Source organism: Falco biarmicus, chromosome 1 (assembly GCF_023638135.1).
Source record: "Falco biarmicus isolate bFalBia1 chromosome 1, bFalBia1.pri, whole genome shotgun sequence".
In the NCBI taxonomy this organism is placed as follows: domain Eukaryota; kingdom Metazoa; phylum Chordata; class Aves; order Falconiformes; family Falconidae; genus Falco; species Falco biarmicus.
In genome coordinates this window covers 61,028,333-61,040,133 of record NC_079288.1, presented here as the reverse complement: position 1 = coordinate 61,040,133, position 11,801 = coordinate 61,028,333, and positions in this window count along the sequence as shown.

Below are 11,801 nucleotides of genomic sequence, written 5' to 3'. Positions count from 1 at the left end.
ACCTTAGTAACACACTAATGCAAGTACGTCTTACATGGCTGTAGGTCTTCCTTCCACCGTAAGCAAGTCCATAGCCGAGTAACAGGAAGACTGCCTTTCTGGGAAGACCAACTTCTTTTGAATGAAAGACAGGCTAAAGATAAGCCTCAGCTTCTCATAATTTGGATTCAGTCAACATCTCAGCATAATTTGTTATGAAACAATGAATACAGTTGCTAATGATACACATAATTGCTTCTCAATACTTTAACTGGAAGCTGTATTGCCATCTCATATAGGAACAATTTAAATGAGTCAGTCCAAATGTGCAAGTGAATGCAGTCAGAAGCCTACCTAGAGGGTGACAATTTCCAAGGGTAAAGTATCAAATGTCATATGATTACCTGACCCCTGTGTAAGTGCTGAAGACATATTCATTCCAGGCAGCCCATGATCCTCAGAGACAGAGCCCTTTCTTGTGACTTGATCATGGCATACATGGAAGAACATACAACACAGAGGCTTCATGACAACTTTTGAACAGTCTCACCTGCAGGCAAAAAACCTATTGCTGCTCAAGGAAAGAGGTTAACTAAGGGGTCTTTTGGGGGCACTGAAAAGCTCTTCCAGCCCTAGTTTCATGGCAGGAAGACACCAAACTGTTTAAGAATGTAATAATCCTGGTCAACGGTCCCCTCTCTTCACAAGGTGTCTGTCTATCTTCTTGTACTAACAATACTTCCCTGGGGCAGAAAGCCCAGATGAGAAAAAGGGACAGGCAAGAGCCATCAGTGGTTCAGTCACCAGGTACCTAACAGGTTTGGCTCCTGATTCCAGAGACAGCATATGGGAAACACTGGGAGGCAGGGGTTGTGGTCCACCTGGGTACCACATAAAAAAAAAAAAAAAAAGAAAAAGATATTCTGGAGGCAGAACACAGGATGCTAAAGACAAGGGTCCCCATCATAACCCAGCTGGTGAGGAGGCAAAGTCTCAATGCATGACTAGAGCAATGGAGTAAGGAAGAGAGGCTCACATTCATCAGGGACTGGGGAAGCTTCTAGAGTAGATTAAGCCTAGAAAAGGATGACCAGATTTCCACCTGAACTGAGAGGGAAACAGAATCTGCACTTTACATCAGGAAGATCATACAGAAATTTCAAACTGACAAATAGGAGAAAGGAGACTGGTGCACACAAGATGCACTGTTCTGAATCCTATGGGAGACACCACAAACAAATGAAGAATAGGACAGAAGTTAACAAAAGTCAGACAGTAAACAGAAGTAGTAGAAAAAAAGTCTGATAAGGAAAGGATACAGTGACAGAAAGCCAACATCAATGCTTTCCATGTTTCACAGCAGACCCACAATGCTGACCTTTGGACATAGACACAGCAGGTATAAAGGAAACATGGCAGCAGGAAGGCAATGGAACATTGAAGTACAAGGGAACTATTATTTCCAATTACTTTAATTACTCTGCAGCAAAACATGAAATATTTACATTGACCACTCGAATAACACTAGATTTCTAGATGCTGTGAACAACTGTTTCAGGAACAGGCAGCTAGGAAACCCACAAAATGGGAAGCAACTCTTGATTCAGCCCTGACCAGTACACATAATTGGTTTATCATATTTCTCCCATGTACCTGAACTATATCAAGCATCAGATTCAGCATTTCTACAGACCCTCAAAGCCAGATGATCAAGTATTGTCATGCTCACTAAATATAACGGTATTTAAAAAACCCAAAAATAACACCAAACCATTGGGAGCAAGAAAGCATACTTCAGAAAAGCTGAAAAAAAGGAAAGGATTATAAACTCAGGTATAAACTGCAAAAAAAGAAAAAAAGAAATAACCAACCCAAAAATTAGGCAGAAGCATACCAGAATCCTCTAGCTGATATTTCTCAGGAACAAAGAATCAGTATAAGAAACTAAGGGAAAAGCCAACAACAACGTGATGAAGAATAGGTAGCACTCAACCAGGGTGAAGGATGGAAGAATTGTATTATCGATGATGGTACACAGCCTCTCACCCAACACTACTTTATTGCCAGAATACAGAGGGAAATATTTCCAAAAGGAGCATTTTAAAGCAAGCATGAGGAACCTTTAACAGTGTCATATGATATACAAAAATGGCCATATAACACAGGCAAATATGCAATAAAAGTAGCAAGTATTTCTAGAAATAGGCTGTATGGGGTATAATCATCACAGCTTTTTGTAAAGCAGTCTTGCAAACCTACCTCAGTTCCTGGGCAGGCTAACAGCTAGTACATGACGCACATCTAATTGATAGTGTCTGCTTGGATTTCCAAAATAATTTAAATAAGATCTCTCACAAAAACCTCTTAAAAGATCTGAGCTGCCATGGGATATGAAGGCTTAAGATGGAAAACCACTTAAGAGAGGAAACAGGCATTAAATGATAATACTTTTTTGTGAAGCTAGATCACTATCTCCCAGGAATCTCTGCTATATTCCTAAATGGTCTCAATAAAGGAAATACTGAGATGGCATTCATCAATGATAACTATGTCTACTGTTTACTCATGACAGTAAAGAAAATTGCAGAAACATCTCATAATATTGAGATACTATAGTAAAACAACAGATGAACTTCAGAATGAAAAAGTATAAAGTGACATACGTACAGAAAAAACAGCCCTAACTTTACCTACTAAGTGTCAGATGTTGAGTTGGTTATTCTTTTCAGAAATAAGATTGAAGCTGAGTCTCCTATGAGAATATCAACACAGAAGCAGTCAAAAAAACACCAGAGAAATGCTGGAAACTACTTGTAAAGAGAACAGAAAAGCAAAAAAGGAACAAGCTTATAACCACAACATAAATCCACATTATGCCTGTATCCTGAATACTGCACTAAATTATGGCCCATTTGCCCATCTTAAAGTTGATACAGAAGAACCATAAAACATCCCGAAAGAAGCAGCACATGCTGATCAAAGGACAAAGCAGTTTCTACATGCAGGATGCCTGAATAGACCAGGGTTCTGAAAAAAATATGGAGAAAGGGATGGGGGTCTAGAGAGTAATGTGTGAAGTAGTGGAAGTGAATAGGAAAACACTACTAACCGTTTCTTCTCATAAAATAACTAGGAAACTTCAATTAAGAGCAGCAGGTTTAAAACAAGCACAAGAAGATACTGTCATATAATACACACATAAGTCACGTGACTCCTTGCTGCAAGGTATGTAAAATGTCAAATATTTTGCACATTTAAAGGGAATAATCACTTTTCTGGGAAAAAAATTCCACATAGAGCTCTTAATTATAACGATTTCACCTTTGTGATCCAATAATTTCCCGACTCAAATCACCAGAAGTTTAAAAAACACTCTCAGGAAGCACCATAATCTGACTGCTGTATTCTAATCTTCCCAAGGTATCCTCCACTGACTACTCCGCAAGTCTCTAGTTCAATTAGCTGCCAGGTATTCCTTCATCAAAATAACAACAAAGTATTATAAATCCTGTGGTAGAACTGGCCAGCTTGGGACCAATGTTTTCCCCATCTGCTAAGCAAAATGTGATCTGACCTGTCTAGCTAGATCACTAGCCACAGGAATAATGTATTGGTGTCTTCGCTCTTAGACAGTTAAGGAACCATGGCAGCCCTCAATAGTTCAGTTGGAAGGATCCTAAATTGACTGTCTAGTCCAGCTGCCAGCAAACTATGGGCACCGTGTTTCTCAGCATTCAACAGTGCATTAGGCTCAGGCTACAGAGGAAGCTAGTGCTTTGCAGCAGCATGCATTCCTGGCTACAGATCACCCTATCCATATGGTATCAGTATCTGTATCTGATGACACATCATATTCCAGAAAGGGACTGTGCCCCTCCCGGGTAAGCTGAATGGTATTCCTCTGATCTGAGAGCCTAAAGAGGTGTCACAAAAGCAACAGCACCTCATGCCTTGCACATGACCAAAATCTGGCACTGTCTTTTTTGGAAATTAATTTCAGACATGCACTGTCATTTTCCTAGACTCCTCCAAAGCTTGGCAAGTGAGCTGGCACTTACCTGAAGTCAAGGCAGAAAATTACTTTTCATGTGTGGACACTGGGACATCAGTTCATCAGTGATTGATGAAGCAAGCATGTTCATCTTGTCTCCTATAAAAGTATCAGGTTACCAAAGTACCTGCCAAGGAAACAAAACTCACTTTACTCATAACAATCTTAAATTAATATTAGGATAGAAAACTTCTGAGAAGATATTTGCATTTACAAAAGTTCTTGCCAGACAAATTGCTTAGTTCTTTTGTTGAGACAATAGCTCTCCCTTCAAGAAAAATCAATACTGACCCAGCGCTGCCACCCCAAATACAGCTCTTGAGGCAGGCAGCTACCAGGCAGCCTTCCTGAATAGAAAAGGTGAAAGAAACTCAGGCTACATCTTAGTAGCCACAAATTTAAGAGAATGCAGTCCCCAGTGCAGGACACTACAACTCTTTCACAGTTGCTATCTGCAGACACATTTGGGAACAAAAGGAAGGCTGCCTACAGGCTGTGCAAATTGAAATGGAAAAAACCTAGGCCTGTATAATTATAGTCACAAAAAAGTTTGCAGAGCAGCTCTGTTACCCATTACAAATGCAAGTCCAAATCTCATCGCTTATGCTTTTCCTCATAGGTACACAGAAGTATCTTCCAATATATTAGTAACACTTTAAACTTTCAGCATGAATGTTTTTTAAAATAGTTCTTTCAAAGTATTCAGGAAAGGCATATTCAAACTTTTCTATGAGTAAAAAGCACAATATACAGCCAACACACCTTACAGCTTTGCTTGTCCCGAAGTTTGAATGTCCCTTCCCACAAAATGCATGTGGCTCAAGTGTACCTGCTACTGGATTTCAGTCACATTCATTTGCCTTTAAAAACACCAATTATAAGACTGCACAACTGGCACACAGTTTATCTTGGCTCATCTCTAGACAAGTCTGTTTCTGAAGAGAAAATCTGCATATTCAAGTAAACCCAAAATTTCCTAACAAAGGACTCAAAACCAGGGTTCCAGACCATCAGTCTTGAAACCAGATATTTAAGAGCTTGAAACTTTTAAAGATGTGGAATTTCCCAAGATAAACTCCAGTTAGACAAACTCTACTGAACACAAAATGGCAGCCAAGAACACAGTGTGCCTGCAGCCTCACACTGACCAGCACTTGGGTTCCTCTGCCCAGGCTAGCAATTAGGCCATGTGAGTACAATGCCTTTGCATGGCAGGTGCTGAACTACCCCAGTACAGACCTGTCTGTGCTTCTCTAAGACCTAGCTCCAAATCCTTATCTAGTAGCTAAAGCTCCTGAAAAACAAAATTAAGTCACTTTTCTGGAAGCCATCAACAACCCTTATCAGGCCCACACAAAGAATAGCTATTAAACCTTCACTTTGCTTTCTAATTTTATTAAGGGAGTATCTTTCATTACAAAACTTCAGGAAATGAAACATTTTCAATACACAAGGACCTTCATATGCTTTTTGCTTCTCTTGGTAGCACTGCTGCAGCTTAGAGTCAGAGCGGCTGTGTTGGGTGGTTGCCAGAGAATTTGCTGTTGATTTGTTTTAGTAATAGTCTGTTTAATTAAACTCAAAATATGGTTGGTACTTGAAGCCTTCAGTCCAACTTTGGAGACTGCTCTAGCCTGACACTTGGTCTACCCAGTATATTCAAACTAGACCATCTTGCTAATATTACATCTCCCTGAACATGAGAATCCAAGTAATACTCAGGCATAGTAACTGCAGGAACTGAAGCTGGAAGAGGAAGCTAGACACAAAGCTAGACTTTTTTTAATGATGTTTGAACAAACACACCCTATGGCAGTAAGACATGTATGTCAATTAACCCTGGTTCTGTTACTAAAAAGAAAGAAAAAAAAAATCCATGAGGGTGTAGACATGTAACTGACTCCCTGAGTATGTTCATAGCTTCATCTTCAACACTGAAGTTTCGTACGTGGCACACAAGGAGTACGGATTTTCCCCACAAAGAGCTCACCATCCCATCTGGTACACAAATGAACTGGTACCTTTGGTGTCACCCAAATAATCCCAACATCCTATGCCTTCGTTCTCATTCCTTGCATAAAGGATGCAGTAAGAAGTCAAAGGCAAACAAAGGTAAGTGCTGTTTCAGCCTTTGGAAAAACATTTGCTACCTACCTCCTTTCAGCACACTGCTTTGACTTGTCAGTAACAAACACCAGCAGGATTAGGTTGCTCTGCTACAACTGTATCAGCACAAGCTACAGAATATCTAGGATTCTGTTTAGCAGCAACCAGTCTAAATAGCTTGTGTAAAGGCTGGAAATTACAGCAGAGCTTACTGAACAAACTTAAGTCTTCAGCGGTCCTTTTCTATTGCTGCAGTACGAACTTAATTGAACTCACACGTATTGCAGGCAGATGGAGGAAAAGATCCAAAGCCAGTGGATAGAGGTAAACATTTTTTGTGACTGTGACCCTTCACTTTTTTTTCCCCATCTTGCTGTGCTTCCTGTGCTCTTAAGAGTTTCACTTAGGGCTCTCAGTCAAGCACATTTACTGTCTCTCACTTAGGATAATCCTAAAAAATCCCTTACTAAACTGCTTCAAAGAAATCTGGTTGGAGCCTCCTGCTACCTTGTCAATCTCTTCCCTAATTGAGAAACGTACATTATCCAGAACTGCCTCGACTTGCAGTGTGCTTTAGAATTGCCTTAAACACTCAGCCATTAATGAGATTTTGCTATATTAATATGTCATCAGAACTGATTCAACAACCCTTGTGACTCTCCCCATCATGTTTGCCATGACAGCTCTTGTTTTCTTCCTTAAATGATAATGAGACATATACATGCCTACAGTACATGCTATCACCATAATATTTAACCTCTCCTTGGGCAGTTCTTCTTGAAACACAGAGAAGCCAGAACAATCAGCTGTTGTAATGAATTGCCCATGTAGAAGTCCGTGCAAAAATAGAAACTGATATGCAGGCCTAGGTCTAGGGCTGACTCAAATCATCTTCACTGGCTTACTCAATACTGAGCTGTGCTAATACCCAGTAGCTCAAGATTTCTTTCCATTTCTTCAAGGATGGCTATTCAGGTATAGACAATCATGCATGTGCTTGGAGACTAAGCTACAAGTTTTGTTAAAGGCAAAGTTTAAAAGGGGAGAAGGAACAGAAACTAAGAAAAATATTTCTCCTTATAAATTGTTTTTGGATTTATGTTCATCTCTAGGGGATGAAAAACTACTCCAAGAAGTAATTTTATATTTATAATACTCCAAGAAGTAATTTTATATATACAAACATAAAATTGTTAAACAAATACTGTTTTCTGTTTAACACAATTGTTCTACAAATATAGTATTAAGACGAAAAAAAATGTAATTACTTTATTGCTATAGTGAAGGATGAAATTAACAGCATATCAGTGGCAGGACAAAATATTTCCAGGTTATCATTAGTCTATATGAAGAAAGAGACTCAAGGAAATAGAAGTACACATGCTTTTGAGCACAGCTCTGGTTTCTAAATCAGGAAAGGGAAGGGAAGGTGGGAGAAGGTAGTGGCTGGTGAGGACTAGTAAGAAAAGAATAAAAAAATAGTGCAAATCAGACCTTGTAGCATTTGCCCATGAAGACTGAGGCTGCCACAAATGACAAGAATCTAAACTCAGCTAAGTAGAAGGAAAAAAAATTTAGAAATTTGTGTCATTCTCATGCCCACTCTTAGCCCCTAGAAAGGAATCAGGAAAAACTTGAGGGTATAGTAACAAATAAAGCAATATCAATGTTTGAAGTGCTGGACAACAAAAAGGAACAGTTATTCAATACTAGCCCAGCAGACCCTGGAGTCTCATGGATCCAGACATCTTCCTGGCAAACTGAGGCCATGTCACAGTCACGCTACTGAGATACCAGCCTCAGGAATACAGGGCAAAGACAACATACAAGTAGCTACCAGCATGTGAGGGACGCCACTCATGACCTGTTGCATTTCACCACTCCTGTCCATACTGGGCAGAGGTGCACTAGAGGATCACCAGCAAGAACACGGTGTTGCCCCTGGCTGTACACAACTGCCTGTGCCTCCCAGCTCCAGGACTGAGAGGGCTTACTCTTGCAGACTGGCCCAAATTACTTCCTGTGCCCAAAGTCACCCAGCAGCAAAGACTAGTAGCAACCACAGGTGACTCCTCCAGTAAGTCTGGAGCTTCATCCCCTACAGCAAATGGAGCAAAGTACAGACCCTGCTTAGGGTATCCTCAAACACTCAATGCTATAGATAGATAGTGCACACAGTGGTGGGAGACAATCTTTCCATAAACAGCAGTATTCCACTGCACACATTGAGACTCAGTGCTTCAAGATTTTTACTAGGTGGAACACGGCATTTTAAGGATATATTTTTTCTTTCAAATATAAGAGGACTGCTCCCATCCTGGTGCCAGTACTTCCACATATTTACGCTAAACCAGAAGGACACATACCTGTGGAATGCTTGGCTATAACAGGGCTTCAATAACACAGTAACATCTTTGTGCTGTGCATGTGGGTGATGTCCCTGCAGACAGGCAGAGTTCTCGAGATGTTCCACCCTTCCTGCTTGCTGAGACTGGGTGGGCTGGACCCTGGTCTGGGTTGCTAAAAAAAGAGAAGGCTGGTGCAGGCAGACAGGCTTACAAAGCATTTGGGTGGGGAGACAGAACCAGTGCTGGTGACAGCTGAGTTTCTCAGGCTGCCTCAGCATACTACAGTCTGGGTACCTCCCTTACTTGTGGAGATATGAGGCTCTTGGACTGAAGTGGAAGGAGCCTCCATCTCTCCCAAATCAACTCTGCTATGCACAGACACTGACATGCAGTGCGCACTCAGGGAGCCAGGCCAGCAGCACAGCAACTACAAGGGAAGAAGTTTTGATAGTGATAAGCCGGCTCCTGTGCTGCACCGGTGCAGGGACAAATCAGCAAGATCATTTCCAAGACCATCCAGGTAAGGCTGGAGAGCTTGGTGAAACAGTACTCTGACATTTGCAAGGGATGCAGGGACAACAGCTCTGAGCCAAATAGGCACAAGTCATCCCTCTCTTCTCTGCTCCAGGTTGACACAGGAGCAAAGTGGGACTGACCAGATAGGCAAGGACCTGCTGAAGGGCCTGTTGCTGCTGCAATCATTAATCCACATCCTCCACCGACAGTGAGCAAAGACTGTATGCACAGTGTGAGAGACGCTGAACACACCCTCTCTTCTGGAGGCACAGCCCTCAGTCATCTGCTTGTAATCAAACATCCTAAAGATCTTAAAGGGGTGATACACCTAACTGTATGGCCTTATCAAAATAGTTACTACAAGTAAGGACAAAGGAGGAAAATAAGTCAGCTTTGAAAGCTGTCAGACTACAGTGAGAGTACACAGACTGAAGTGGCTCCTAAGTATTTGAAAACAAATGAGGATTTAATTAAGAAGTAAATCAAGTAACAGATACAATCACATGCAATAAGGTGAAGCACAAACACTTGTAAACTAAGCAACAGCTCTCAAATTCTGAAACCCACTGAAAAAAAGCAGAAATAATTGACCACGCTGTAGGCAATCCAGAAATTACTTGGAGCCAAAATTGTGATTCAGCCGTCAAAAAGGATAATAAACATCTAGTCAGTATTGCAGATTACCTACTCTGAGACAGAAGTAGTACACCACGCACAGCAACACAGACTCCCTCTGGAGCAGCATGTACAATTCTACTGCCACAGATGAACTACAACTACAGCAGACACAAAGAGGGTTGTCAAGAGAATGAAAGCTCTGAAAAGCTATTCTTAGAAGAGAGGAGTAAATAAATAGACAAGATGGAGCTCAAAGTCTGTTTTAAAAGGACATGGAGGACAAGAGCTAGACAATCAAAATCTGCTTCAGCTGTTATTCTACTATGAGACTTGGCTGGAATTAGAAACAGCTTCAGTGTTGTAAACACCAAGCCACCCAGTGGAATAACAGCCATGAATTACATGGCAAGCCACACTTTTTTCCTGGGAACAGACACACTTTGACATTGCACCAGACGCAATCATTTTGTTTATGACACTAAATGCTCTTTTCATGGCATTACTCACATTTTGAAAGAAAAGAGTCTTCAGTGGTGGGGGAAGAAAACACTCCTTGGCTGGTTTCAGGGAATTAGAGGGAAAGGCAGTATCTTAATGTTCTTTCTGGATAGTAGCTAATCCTCAAGTAGTCAGCTCCTTCTTGACTAGTCTTTCTTCCCAAAACTCTCTGGGCTTTAGTGGAGAGAGCAGAAGCAGCAGAGGAAAAGAACTGCAAGTGGAAGGGAACAGAAATGGATACATGATGTTTAAAGAAAATTGACTGCATGGTTTCTAATTATGTAAACTATCTTCCAGTACACAGCCATTAGCTTGAAGCCACAGGGCAAGAAGAAATCACCCCATATAAAACTGCCTCAGCTTATTCAGCAGTTTTCATTACTGGGCCACCAACAGAAGTGTTTTGAGCTTTGCCAGACTAACTACAGTGCTTTTGAGAGGAAAACACACACAAAGGGCAACTTTTCACCCTTCACCTGTAGGCTGCCTCTCTAAAAGGCTGGCTTCCCTGTAAGATGGCACACAGAACAAGTACATTTTGCTGCAAGGTGAGCTCAGGCCATCACATGGCCTCAGTCGTCTGATCAATGGGAACACTTGTTAAGCCCTCTCAAAAGCTTTTACACAGCAAGTTAGAATCTCAAGGTGAACATAAAGGATTTGTCAGGGTCAGTGCATAATATTCATTAGAAACTGGTCTTGCACTCATTCTAGAAGAAATGCTTAGTAAGAACAAGTGTTGCAAGGCATGTTACTGAATGATGCTCAGTAAAGACAGCCAGCATCATTACAACTCTGTGCTTGATCCAAAGTGCATCTAACAGGCATTAGCACTAGCAGAATGCAGAAGTCTAGAAGTTTGCATGATTTTTAGTCCAGGAAGTCAGTAAGACTCACTGACAAGAGTCCACAAAAACGCTTTGCGATGATGGTGACTCTACAAGGGTTTGGCAGTTGACTTTGCACGGACTAATGCTCATTCACTGTAAACAGTGTTTTAGTTCAAATACTCAAGAACTCCTCCAGGCCAAACTCTTTGGAAGCACTTGGCAACCCTAAACCTTATGCTGGGGGTGAGGAACATATTCAAGATGTTCACCCATACATGACATTCCCACAGGAATCAGCAAGACATGGGTTTTGGAGACAGAAAAGCCTTCAATTAAAAAATTACAACTTTTCAAAGATATCTTAACTCAAGTTGTTTCTGCCACCAGCAAGACCAGAATGAGTGCTAATCCATTTGAAAAGAGAAAATGAAATTTCCAACATCACCGGCTGCAGAGGAAGGGAGAAACTCTCTATTAGCCATACCTCAAACATTGAGGCACTCATGGTAAAACTACATGTAGCTGACACAAGTATCAACTCCCCCTCACTCATGGTAAAACTACACATAGCTGACGCAAGTATCAACTCCCCCTCCCTCCACCTGCCCCCTTAGCCTAGCAGTCAGGTGGACTGGCTTTTCTGCCTCTTTCTTCAAGACAAAGGAACCAACAGCAGACAGGCTCTATGCCTGTGCTGACATCTGCATGACACACAAGGCTCCAGCTGCTGCTCAGGAAAGTGAGGGTCTGCCCAGATCCTACATGCCAGACCCAAGAGGCTATCTCAGATACTCTAAGGTGTCTCAAATAGTGTTAGAAGCCAATATAACAGCAAGTGAATCAAACCAAAGGGGA